At 37.4% G+C, this 13,294-nt stretch overlaps 1 protein-coding gene across 2 annotated transcripts in view; it reads right to left on the reverse strand.

Annotated features, from left to right (window-relative positions):
• Positions 1 to 13,294, reverse strand: part of SORBS2 (sorbin and SH3 domain containing 2) — a 224,742-nt gene that overhangs the window by 128,668 nt on the left and 82,780 nt on the right. The window lies entirely within an intron of this gene.

Below are 13,294 nucleotides of genomic sequence, written 5' to 3' on the forward strand. Positions count from 1 at the left end.
GGGTGTGCAATGTACTGCTATGTCTGGTTTTTTTTAATTTCATATTTAACCCATTCTACTTTTTACTGTGGTAGAAGGCATGGTGGTGTTTGTTTGGTTTTTTTTTAAACAAAACAATGGCTAAGTTACTATTGCATTAGTGAGCTATGTATCAAGAAACTATACAGCTGAAGATATACAGCTGAAGACTTTAAAAAAAAACAGGCTTTAAAAAAAAAAAAAAAAAACAGAAAACAAACCACAACAAAAAACAAACAACAAGAAGCCCCCCAGACACTACTCTGGAACTAATTGAAAGTCATTAATGACTTCAGGCAAGGGGGACTCCACAGCTCAAGAAGAATGAAGAGCCTGGCCTCCAAGTTACTGTCTCTACAGCACAGGGCATATTCTCCATGAAATGCCCTGGTCCCCAGGTCATCCAGACATGGGCAAACGGAGGGACAAGGCAGGTCCCACCACTATGGCTACAGATCCATGTGCCAGCTATGAAGCACCTCATGCAGTATCTTGCCCCACAGTGTAGAAAAAGCCTCTCAGATTGAAGAATGTGTCCAAGTAGTAAAGATGTCCAGATAGTAAAACATACAAGGAAACTACTTCGCATAGGTGCAAGGAAGTTTCATATTGCATATTTTAACTTCACATCATTGCTTGGGCCCAGGCAAACATGGTATTTTCTGCATGACAGTCATGGTAATGTATACCACATAACAGTGATTTCTTTGAATCTTCAACTCATCTGTTCTTTCTCAGGTAAAGTGAAAAAAAGGTTTGTGTGGGCCATGCAGTGGCATGAAAGGAAGTAACTCAGGCTAACTTTTGGTGAGGACAGATAGTTTCCCCAAGTTTCGTCCCTGTCTATGGAAAGAGACAAACAAAGCTTTCTTCAGAGGACAACCACGGACAAACATCAAAACCTGCCTCGCCCTTTGACAACACTGTTCTTTCACATGTTAAAGCAGCCACTGAGAACAGCCCAAGTAGACTAAAGTTCTCATTTGTTAATACCACCCTTATCTTCTGCTATAAAAGTTAACAGTATGAAGTACTTCTAAAAAGCTACTGGAATCTAATTTTTATTCCTCAGGAAGAAGATCCTGTTAAAGTGTACATCTCTGAGGATTCTTACAACGAACCCTCCATGGTGTATACACATGATTAAAACTACTGATCTGAAACTACTAGGATATATTAAATCTGAAGGCTGTGAACAAAACAGTCATTTTCCCATTTCCTACAAAGGTTAGCAAGGACAAGTCACCCAGTTCTAAAGTTCGTTTAACCCAATGTAGGATCCTGCCTTCACCATGGGAAAAGTGCATCTCCTTTCCCTGTCGCTTCTGCTTCCCCTGTGTCAGGTCTACTGATCACTTGATGTGGGATGAGTTGGACTCATCTACTGGTCCAAATAAGAACTAATCCTGCAAGTAAGCCCAAAAACTAAACACCCATTTTTGCATTTTCAGTTAGATAAGTGTTATACTGACTTGACAAAAATGTGAAAATGCGGGCATAGTTGGCCTGCAGTTCATATGGACTTCATACATAAGCCAGTCATTTTCAAAGACTAGAAGTTCACTATATCTCTAGCCTAATGTACTTAATCACACCACTGAAAGCAAGCAACTAGTCAGATGAGCTTGTCTGAGACCTTCAAATCAGCTGTCAATCTAATATTTCTGTCTAGGTCAGAAGGATTTCATTACTGCAAAGAGCTGGCAAGCTAAGGAAGCCTAGGAAGGACAACTGATTAGCCACATAAGTTGCTTCACACATTGACATACCACTGAATAAATTCTGAAAGATAGTTTTCCTTGATATACCAAATGACACCATCTCCTGCCAGAATATTCTAATATTTTTTTCTAATATAACGCTCTGTAGCTTTGTAGTTTCAAACAAACAGTAATAAAGGTGACAAATTCTGTTCTTAGCTATACAACCTTTACGCTGCTCTAGACACTAACTTGAATAATATTCCTGCTGCTCTGTAACAGCAAAAGTAGAAGACTGAGAAACAGGCAGATAAGTGAATGAAGGTATTTAAATAAATTCTTACATTAGGAACAGGGACAAACTACATTACTCAGTCATAGTCAAGAAAATCCACCTGGCACTTCCAAAGCAGAATGGTCTGTCCATTTATTACAAAGACTATGCTCTGTATGAAAAGGGCAGTATGAAGTACAAAACAGTAACAGTTTTAAAAACTGTTTTCACTATTGGTATTGACTGAAGATGCCTCATTGCTGCATTAAAGCCACACCCAATCTCTAAAATACGGTAACAAGAAACCTAACAAGTTACCAAATAAGGTCCAATTTAAAAGCTAACTTGAAATTAAGCTGCAGAGTTACCAGTAAGGAATGAGTTCAAGTATGCCACCTGGTCAAAACAGAACAAATTCCCCACAGAGACTATTTTAATTCCCAGTATTAAATATCTGCCAACATGAAAGGCAATACTGTTGAAAAATAAATATTGACTAATATAGGGTCAGTTTTTCTAGACTGAGTATCAGGACACCCACAGCACAGTATACAAACATGGCAGAAAATCAAAATACTGCACCTGCAAGAATCAAGCTTTAACTGACAAATTCTATTTTGCAACTGTGTCTCTATTCATCCAAGTATCCCTGAAACATCTGACAAATTCCTTCTGAGATGAGATACCATGTCCACCATAAGGTGAAAACCACCCTATTTTCAGAAAAGCCCTCTGTGCTGAAGGCAGGGGGAGGGGGTACGGTGGGGTGGGCAGGCAATGGAATAAAAAAAAAAAAAAAAAAAAACCACAAACAAAAACAAACCACATTGCATCAATACTATGAGAATCTCTTTAGCACGTACAGAGGCTTGTGTTCACATACAGAGGTACATGTCCATTTGACAATCACTGAAATATTTGCACCGTTAGGAGGTTTGAAACAAGTTCCTGCTTCCTTCCTTTCCTTCAATTAGGCTTTCCCCACACATGACAAACTTCACCCTTTACACCTACTGATGGCTTTGTAGGACTTGCTATTGGTATTGCTACAAGGTTACCTTTGAGCATACACTAGTATCCTGAGGTACACCAGCCGCTAGCTGCCGCACCACAACCGCAGAGGGAGCTGCCCTTTCCTCACCTCTGCAGAGCAGCTTGCAGTGTCCCAGGGTTCTCCAAGGCACAGCTCTGGGAAGCCACTCTGAAGCTTTCAGGCTGACAGGCAGAACATCAGCACAGAAAAACAGATGCCTGTACCAAAGGTCTTACGAAGCTAATGAAGTTCTCCACGCTTTCAGGCAATGCAATTGCATTCTGGCAATTAACGAGCAGAATATTTGATGGTACCATGACAGTGTAGTTTAACATTTCCTACGGCAGACTCCCATCACAGAAACAATGGATTATGCCAAAATTAAAGATGATTTAGCCCAAAACCTCAGTCTAAGATACAGAAACATCCTCTGCCACAAAAACAGCTAAAGTTTCTTAGTCTTGATCAACATTCGTCCTACTTTATAACCTCATCGGTATCAATCAAGTCTGTCAAATCACACAAGTACAGGGGACAGTTTTTCTCAACATTGACTCTATTTTTAATAAAGATTTAAGTTCTTACAGGACCCTCTTGTTACAAAAATACATATTTCAAAAGACTCTGAATCCACCTTTATTTTGATAATAAGTACATGTAATTTTTAGCATGTTTAAGCAAAAAAAGCAGATTTTGCACTTGTGTATTTTCCTTCACAAACAGAACAGAACAGAATTAATGTGTCAGACGAACAAAAAGAGCAGACACAGCTTCTAAAAAATTATCTGCTAATAAGCAGTATCATTGTCAGCTTTCTTCATTAGCCAGTTCAAGTAGTAGAGACAATGAGTATTTAGACAACTTGACCTACAACAGGTTAAGTTTATTGTCCTTCCTACCACCTCTCCAGTGATAATCCAACACTGGTAGAAATGAACTACTAGCTAAGTATACCACTGCCAAATGAAAGATTTGGGATTTAGCTCCCTACTCACCTGGTTCTCCAACACTCTACCACATTTAAATAAAGCAGCTAATAGTAACACCTCTGGTAAAATTCTTTATTAGAAGAGTAGATTTTTTTCTCAGTTACAAGAAAACTGTTTTTTACTGGAATCTTAGTAGGCAGGCACAGCAAATATGAAAGTGAAGGAAACCCTTTAAAAGATCAAAAGAATGCTAAACATGCCCTCACTGGCAGTTGAATTGCAAAAATCCAATTATTAACAAGCAAAGATCTATTGAAGGCTTTCTTGGCAGGTAATGTACTTGTAAACCAAGGACTGAAACTGTCACTGAACATTGACCAATAATAGTAATATGTTGAGAGAAAATTATGAAGTCAGCACTAAAGTTAGGGCACTGACTTGCCTCTAGACTGGGAATTCTAGAGACATAGTTTGACCTCTCACGGCCCTCAGCATAAACACGAAGAACAAAGTATCAATCTTGCAATACCCACCTGCAATACAGATGAGTAAACGCAGCATGCATTAGAATAACAATATTTTAATAGTGGAAATATTCCTCAAGTTCATCAGTAGTTAGAAAAAAATAATGATTTAGGGAAGATTTTTTTAGTTTTATATTTCACCCTCATGACTGGTTTTCTATTTCCTCTACTTGTCTAGCTATCATATCAATGGAATGATAAACACTGTCCAAACAGCTGAGCCTTTACCACACGCCCTCAAATAGTTCTGTCTTGTTATGACTCCAGCTAGTCAAGTTATTTTCAGCAAAGGTCATCAAGTTCTGGAGTCCATTGGAAAGAAAGAAAAACAAAAAATCCCAGTATTTGTCAGTTTTATATCTATTGCAGCTGTCATGGCAAATTATTCTAAAAAGGTATTTGATAAGCAGCCTGAATTGAAGTGTCAAGGTAACCCCATTCTTATGAAGAAATAGATTTTTTGTTGTTATAGCTTGTTGTCCTTTTCTCTTCCTATAAATCCGTATCAATAGCTAAATCTATACCCTAATTCAGAAATCAGGTAATTCTCATGCAGCTCATTATGGTCAGAAATAAGCCTATTTACAAAAATCCAAAGACATCTGGTTTCAAAAGGAGGTCTTTATATTGCAGATTTTGAGGTATGACACATCAGCTTAATTCTCCATACTCTGACTGTACCCACACACCTCTTCCAATTCTGTGCAAATCCAGTGTGAAGCTTTACTCAATCACAATTAGTCCAACATGTGTTTTGTAAATGTGCACTTGGATTTTGAAATGTAATTATGCCTCATACATTGCCTGGGGGGGGGGCGGGGGAAAAATTAAGTGCTGTATTTATTCCACATAAAATGTCTGGAATGAATAGTAAAAACAAAACCATCCTAGCTTCACTTGATAAATATACCTTGGGCTGACCCTGTAGGGATGGAGGGAGAGAGTAGTTCAAATTCCTTGCTTATTCCAGACACATAAGAGGCCACAGCCAGACTGGAACACCATGAGGGCTCATCTCAGGAGATGCTGCTTTGCCAGAAAAATGCCTGTGTCAAATGGACTAAAGCATTTAACTGACTTCACGTACACCAAATTGGTATGCTATTGTAAACTGTGTGTGATCATTACTTGCCTGGATTACACTGAAACTAGCAACCTAGGCCTATATATGCTATTAACTATTTTTTGGCCTGATCACTTCCCCACACATTGTTTACAACCAAAACATTTATTAATTAAAATGCAGAAATCTATGGTTAGTAATTCCCTTGGTGTCTTAATTCAAAGTAACATGATTTGTCATTCCTTGCTTCTTCTATATGGAATAGAACAATTCTACCATACGGTACATGCAAATGTTATACAAAAAATAATCACACAGTGACTTTTACCAGTATCAGTGTGAAAGTTAATGGTACTTAGCCAATAACAGCATAAAATGGAACCTGTCAAAGAACCAACTGAAAAACTAAGGTTTGACATGTCACAATTCATGTTAGTAGCACAGCTATATCTGAAGGGCCAAGCCAGCTACCATGGTCTAAACTGAATGGTCTTCTTACACTGAACTTTGAGCTTGTTTTCTTTCTTTGTCCACTTGCCCAAAGCAGGACACTGATTTGCATGGTTATGCTAGCAATCTTGATATTGATTGTTAGCACTAGTAGCTCTCAGTGCCAGGGCTACCACCACCGCTTCATTATACTTGGTACTGTCCAAACAAGAGCATACCAGTTTTCTTTGTTCATCACCTTTATAGCAGTGACAGATAGGATTGACTTGTCCTTAATTGTGTATTACTACAACTTTCCAGGGATAATTTCTATCAGTTTCATAAAAGAGATATGAAAATTTCTGTATCATTTTAATAACTATGCCATAATCAATGCATTTCCATTGACTTAGAAGTGCATTTAGTAGATATTATCATGATTACTCATTACACAATTCAAGGAAAGGTTAATCCATGCAATCATCCCCCCCCCACAACTTGAGGAAGACAGTTACTGCTGAGAGTTTTCAGAAAGGAATTTACAAGGATTAAGTGTTACCCTGTGTAACTCATGCAATGGAACATGAAAGTTATTCACAGCAATTGTGAAGTTACACAGTAATAACAACAGAGAAAGAACTATACATCAAACATGCCTGCTTAAGATACTGTAGTTACAGAAGGAAAACCCAAAGGTTATTGCCACAGAAAGGTTATTACACGCAGAAAGGTTATTACCAGCAAAATCAGTGAATAGATGAAGTGCATGCACTTCATGCGGGATATTGTGTTTTTAATTTTGTTGAGATTTCCTCTTCTGTTGTAGAAGCCAGCCTACCACTACTGTGCATGACGACACACTTGGATATAACAACTTACATGTCACTCAAATGGATGCATGAGAGCACCAAGCGTGAAACTGAAAGGGGGAAGAAATGAACAAAAACTGAGTATAAGAACTCCATCAGTTCAACAAAGCGAAGTATCATCCAGTGCTTACTGTGCCAGAACCAGAGGTGTTACTTATGAAGGATCCAGGTTTTTAAATTTATTAAGTGGTTCATTCCAATTTTGTTGCAGTTGTACAACAGGTGGGAAAGATGTTCTCTTTGCAGAAAGAGACATTTTAAAACCTGCCTCATTTCTATTTGGTGAGGAGCATGTGATCAAGGAAAGTGCATCTTTGACTGCACAAACAAAAATCATCCAGAAACCTCAAAAGAAAAACAAATTTAGAATTTCTTAATCAATCTAAACTTTTTTCTCAATCTAAATGTGGCAATTTATGCAAAAGTCTAAAAATAGTATTTTGAGTTCATACAAAACAAGGGAATAACATTTAAAATAACTTAAAACATTTAACACTACCTATCACCTACTGTGATTCTCTTCCAACAAACATTTTGTCCGTGTCCTATTGATTTCGCCAGTGTTTATCCATCCTCAAAGATCAGACTAAACATTGGGTTGTGTAATTTGTGACCAGATAGGTAGAGAGTTTGCATAGTTTGTAACACTGAATACTCAAGTGTTCTGCATGTGCATAGTAGGAGCTGTTTGTGACAGTTCAATAGGCCCAGACATGTACATGAATCTTTTGAAGCCTTAAGAATAAGAACCACCTTTGTCCAGGTCACTCTGGTTTGCCAGATAATTGACAGACAAATTATTAAATTTAATGAATAAACATTTTGTAATAAGTAGTTCAACCAGCTGACTCAAAGGTCTTTCAAACTTGCACTGTTGTGTCTACTGGCCTGTACAGGACTTACTCAAAGGAGCCCAGATTTCCACTGGAAACAGTTCTCCAACTCTAAATAAACATTTTGTATGTTTATAACTATAGTATATATAAAGTATATAACTGTTGCTAGGAGTATGAGAGACTTCAAAATTTAGAGCTTGATTTTGATACTACTGCTTTTCATTCTACCTGGACCCCATGAATACAAAGATCCGAAAATTTAACAAAAGCATGCTCCTTACAATGTCATATAGTAACAGTATTCTCAATCTGAAATAAGTTGACAGGTTTTGTTCAAATTCTGATTAGAAGTCAGCTCTTGGTTCATTTCAGCTGTTCTACCCATTCCTTATTACTACTATATATATATTTTTATTATTTTTTTTTTAATACATATCTAGACTGACACAAACATTTCTTGACCAATCATTTGGTTTTACAAACAAATATTTGGCACATCTCACTACAGAAATCCAGGCATTGCAAGTCATTTGGATGAGAATTCCAAGATCACAGGAAGACACATCAACACCATGCTGACCTGCCACCTGTCACTTAAGTGTTTTGCTAGAAAACCACCATGCAGTCAGCTGCTACAAAGCAAGAAACCTCACAATTATTCCAAGTCAGTAGATTTACATTTATGCTATTTACATAAAGGAGGGAAATCCAGATGGGGTGGGGAGGCCAATGTGTAGCAACCTTTGCCACTAGCATATACAAACTTCACAGGACATCAAGTTCTGGAGTGCAAAGTAATTCATTACAGCCCATTTGTGTACATCTATACACTCTTAAGGATTTCAGACATGTTTGCCTAGTTACATTTTTTTGAGCCTTTGAACCCTAAACTTTTTTTTTTTTTAAATGGGCAGTTGATGATGGTGCTTTTCAGAAGCATCACCCTTAAGACAAAATTGAATTCCAGTTCAAACAGTAGATTAAACTGGAAATCTGTTCAATTTTAATAAAGCATCTTTCATTTCATGCAAATCCATTACTGTAAAATGCTGTGTGTGAATGTACTGCTGTTAGCTACTCCAAGAGGTATCAGTATGAAGTGGTGACCTAGCATTAAACACTCAGTTCTTACATTGCAGGTAGGCTTCTAGGAACCTACCGGCAGATACAGTTTGGACATACATTAAGCAAGATTTTTGAAAAGCTGTCAATATTAGCATAATTTTGCTTCCAGCAGTCTAAGGTAATTTTTAATCATTGTTTCGGTCACAGGCAAAAGCAGAGTCTTTCAGTACATCAGAACGTCTCCAGACTTTAAGACGTTGCATCTAAGTTTTTTTGTGTAAGGCACACGTTTCATAGCCTCATTTTTAACAAAGTCTTACATAAGTTTTATTCTCACTTTCAAAGTGTTACTTTAGGCCTGAACTGTAACATTCAAAAAATGAGCCATCAGCTTCCCTTTTCAGCACTGGAAAGCTTTGTGCAGGACCTGGAGAAGTCGAAACAAAACAGTGATTTTGCACTGTTTGGAGATCCAATGGACCTCTGACAGCAAGTTCCAACTGCCTTTATTTGGCTAACCATCAATGTGGAAAGATCAACTAGCTAATTCTATATATTGAAGGCTATGAAAACTATTGAAGAATTCCTTCTACTGATAAGAACTCAACTGCACTGAAAGACTAAGCATTATCAAGACTGAAGAACCGGCTCTCCAAATCAACTGTCCCTTCACATGCACAACATAGCTTATCTTGCCATTCTTGCCTCCTGTGCTTCCTTCCCTCCCAGGAAGTAAATAAGGCAACAGTATCTTATTAGATAAATAGTATATATCTTCACTGTTCTCACTTCTACTTCCTTCGACTTTGGAGAAGAAATCTGCTGCTTTCCAGAACATCCAGAGACCTGATAGAGATTCAGGGTCACACATACAGTTCTGCTGCATCCAGTTGCACCTCACCTCTTAGTCCACTTATATCTATTGAGATGAATTACACAAGTGAGTGAATCCTACACCAGTGTCTCATGGAGCACTTCCAAAGTTGAGAAGCTTCTTGCACACAGGAACTTGTTGCTCACACTTTTAGCTTCAAAAGGATGGAGCCGCTACTACGTTTGTTACCCATTGGTTTTGCACAGACTAGGGAAGATATGCATGTTAAGAGTCTCCTTTGCACTAAGTTAGTTCCTTTTTAAATGCATTTATACTAAATGATTTTTTTAATAGGGAACAAAAAAACCTTTCTGTAGAACAAGTCATTAGCAGTCTCAAGTGTGGAAGCAGCCTAAGTGCTCAAGTTGCCTCCAGCAGTAAAGATGGCACAGCCTTCTAAACAGCATTAAACATTTAGGGACCTAAGCTACTAATGAAACATACTAATTCTTAAGCCACTAATATACGGACGCAAATGCAGTCTTACATACAAACATAAGCAGGTAACACCTTATGCGAGCCACCCTGAAAACAGATTAAAGCATACTTATTAACTATATGGTTAAGTGCTTACTTAGGAAGAGACAGTGCATAAGCATGCTTTTCTCTTAAGTACAAGCGCACAGGTGGCTAAACAGAAAAATTCTCTACTACGTATCATGCAACTTTATTAACAAATCAGTATTTTTCAAACACAAGTTAGAGTCAAATGAAACTCAAAACTCAAGGCAGAAGTGAAAATTAAACTACTCCTGTACGTTTCATATGCAAAAAAATCTGATTTTGACTATCAACTTTTTTTTTTTTTTTTTAGATGGAAAAGGAATACTTTTGAGGTTGCAGAATCTGAAAAACATTTATCTCAAAAGACAGGGTTTTTTTTAGAAAGGTTAAGCAACTAAAAGCTTGGACATTACAGCTAAAATTAGTAATCCTGACAGAAGATGCTCATTGCTATACTTGATTATTAATAAAGTGATTTAATTTTACCCTCTTCCCTGAAACCACAGGCTAATGATGAAGAGCAGAGGCTACTGTGAGAATCTGGGAATCCTGCCAGTTCCTAGTTCATTTGGATCTATCAAAAGGTCAAGTACAGCCTAAGCACCAGAGCCAATAAAGAGGCATTGCCATCTTTCATTACTGCAGACAGGAGCTAACCAGGATGCCGTAAAAATCCACCCCTCTAAAGCAGCTAGTTAAATACAGAATCACATCATAAACTTTTTCCATAGCTATCTATTGCCACCTGAGGATAGCACATGGCCAAGTAAATCAGGTGAAGACACAACTCATAGGTCTCGCGTAAGAATACACATCCTCTCAGCACCTCCAGTTTGGTATCTCCCCAATCTGAGGCTAATGCAAGGAAGAGGCACCTGCATGATGGCTTTTCACTCAGATTAATTTCCTCTATCACCAGCTCTTGCTCTCCAGTTTTCAAACACCTTTTTCTTCTCCAGCACTGTCACATATTAAACCCATGCAGTTTCAGCATACTATGATCTGCTGATGTAATCCAGTCACTTTGGAATTCTGCTCATGGATCAGAATCCTGTACAGAATCCCATACAGAACAGATACCATAGAACCCTATTGCCATCAGTAACTGAACTGAACTTAGACCACACAGTGGAAGCAACACTGACACATTGTGACTAAACAGCATATTAATTTAAGATCTTTACCAGCATGAAACTTTTGACAAGAAATCAAAGCTATCACAACCTATTGTTTCTCAAAGTAACAGCTCAGTAATATACATTGTTTGGAAAACACTTTAAGTTCCAAGAAGGAAACATTTTCTGAGACACTCTGATCAAATAACTCCATCATAAAATGCTTACAGATACACTTTCCTCCCACCCCTCTACCTGGGCTCACAAGGACAATAAGGAGGGAGCACGTCAATGTAACCTAAATTGTTCCAAGCCAGCCTTTATTCTTCACACACAAATAATTACAAACAATGGTGTTAGGCCATTCCAGACTTAATGGGTTCCCTGGGACCATATCATTAAGTAAAATGGAAAATCCAAATAAGAAAGTTTACTTTATTCAGCGTATTTGACACCACCTTTGGGAAGTGAACAAAGATACACTGTCAAAAGCAGAAACCTGCACAAAATGTTACCGTTTGTTGCCCATGAATGCAGAGGTATACTTACTTAACGAAAGAAATTCCACTGCTCTCCTGAGATTTCCTCCCTTTAGTTGAATTTAGTGCCAAGTTCACTCAGCTAAAGTTTGGGTTGTGTTAGCATGCCAGATGCAAGTTCCTGTAAGTCAGGTTTGTTAGTCAAAAATTAGGTGCCAAGCAAAAACTTGGTCTTACATAGTAACTCAAGTCACATGAATTAAAAAATGACCATTAACAGACCATCCTTGGCCCTTACTTTACACAATTCAAGCACTGCTTTTAATTGAAAATACTTGGTAAATAAAAACATTTACCTATTGTGCAGCCTAATTTTGTGTAATTTCTTCTCCAGCTATGTCTTTTGTACATGTTAAGGGATCACAAATTTCTACATTGCTCAGTGACTACAGTATGGCCTCTGAAGTGTCTTAAGTTCCTTCAGAAGCTTCAGCTTCTTCTGAAGTAACACTCAGGTGACAAATTCTTTTCATATGAAAACCATCAATGTAAGACAAGTATTCACTAGAATGTGGTCAAAAGAACTTAGGAAGTACAAGGACAGGTCCTGGCAGGACCAGGGAAGCAGCTTTGTATGTGACAGCAAGACAGGAAGAGGGAAGATCTTAAACCAAGAGGAATATAATTTAATTAAAAATGAGAGGGGAAAAAGAATAGAAGCTGTCTTATTCAAAACAAAGTATGCCTAGTACCAAAATTTCCATAGTTTCAAGTGGATACGTACATTACATTACACTACCAATATCTGCTACTATAAGGAAGAACAAGCAGAATTAGATCCATGACTCTCAAATACCAGAATAAAACATTAGTGCAAACATTACAACTGAACCAGACTTGGGTTTATTTGTTCTGAAAAACTGTTAAAGAAAATGTGTGTTGGTTTTTCTTTTTTAACACAAAATTTTATATTTTTAACAAAAAGAGATGCTGTATGAAATGTATACATAGACTTCAGATTTTCTCTTTTTATCCAAAAATAAGCTGGAAAGCTTCTTACTAAAACTTAAATGAATTGGAAAGCCCCCAAACAGCTTTTATGTAAAAGCACTGATCTATTTTTTTTTCCTATGAAAATCTAATTCCTAACTACTGCTTCACATTAAATACACAACTACTTTTAAATATGATGTGGGTTTTCAATATATTTTTTAAATAAACTAACATTAAGGCTACAGCAAAGTCTGCAAAATGAACTATGCAGAAACAAGGCATGCAGCGTGTAAGTACACAGTAATTGTGGTAAGCCAAAGCGCCACAGCATGTGTGATCAGATGGACTAGGTATATCTAGGTTGTCATTTAATGCTAGCCAATTGCTTAGAAAAGCCACACCACTGACCAAAAAAATTTTTCACTTGTCCAAGATTTTCTTCATTTTAATTGCAATAAAAAATAAAAATAGAAGGTAGAGGACAAAACTTTCTTTTGTTTGGGTTATACTCAGTTAACACTTCTTAAACAAAGAAAAAAATATTTGTTTCAAGCAGTACAATCAATCAAACCTGAAAAAACTCTGTAAG

The sequence above is a fragment of the Accipiter gentilis genome, chromosome 3 (genome assembly GCF_929443795.1).
Source record: "Accipiter gentilis chromosome 3, bAccGen1.1, whole genome shotgun sequence".
Taxonomy (NCBI): domain Eukaryota; kingdom Metazoa; phylum Chordata; class Aves; order Accipitriformes; family Accipitridae; genus Astur; species Astur gentilis.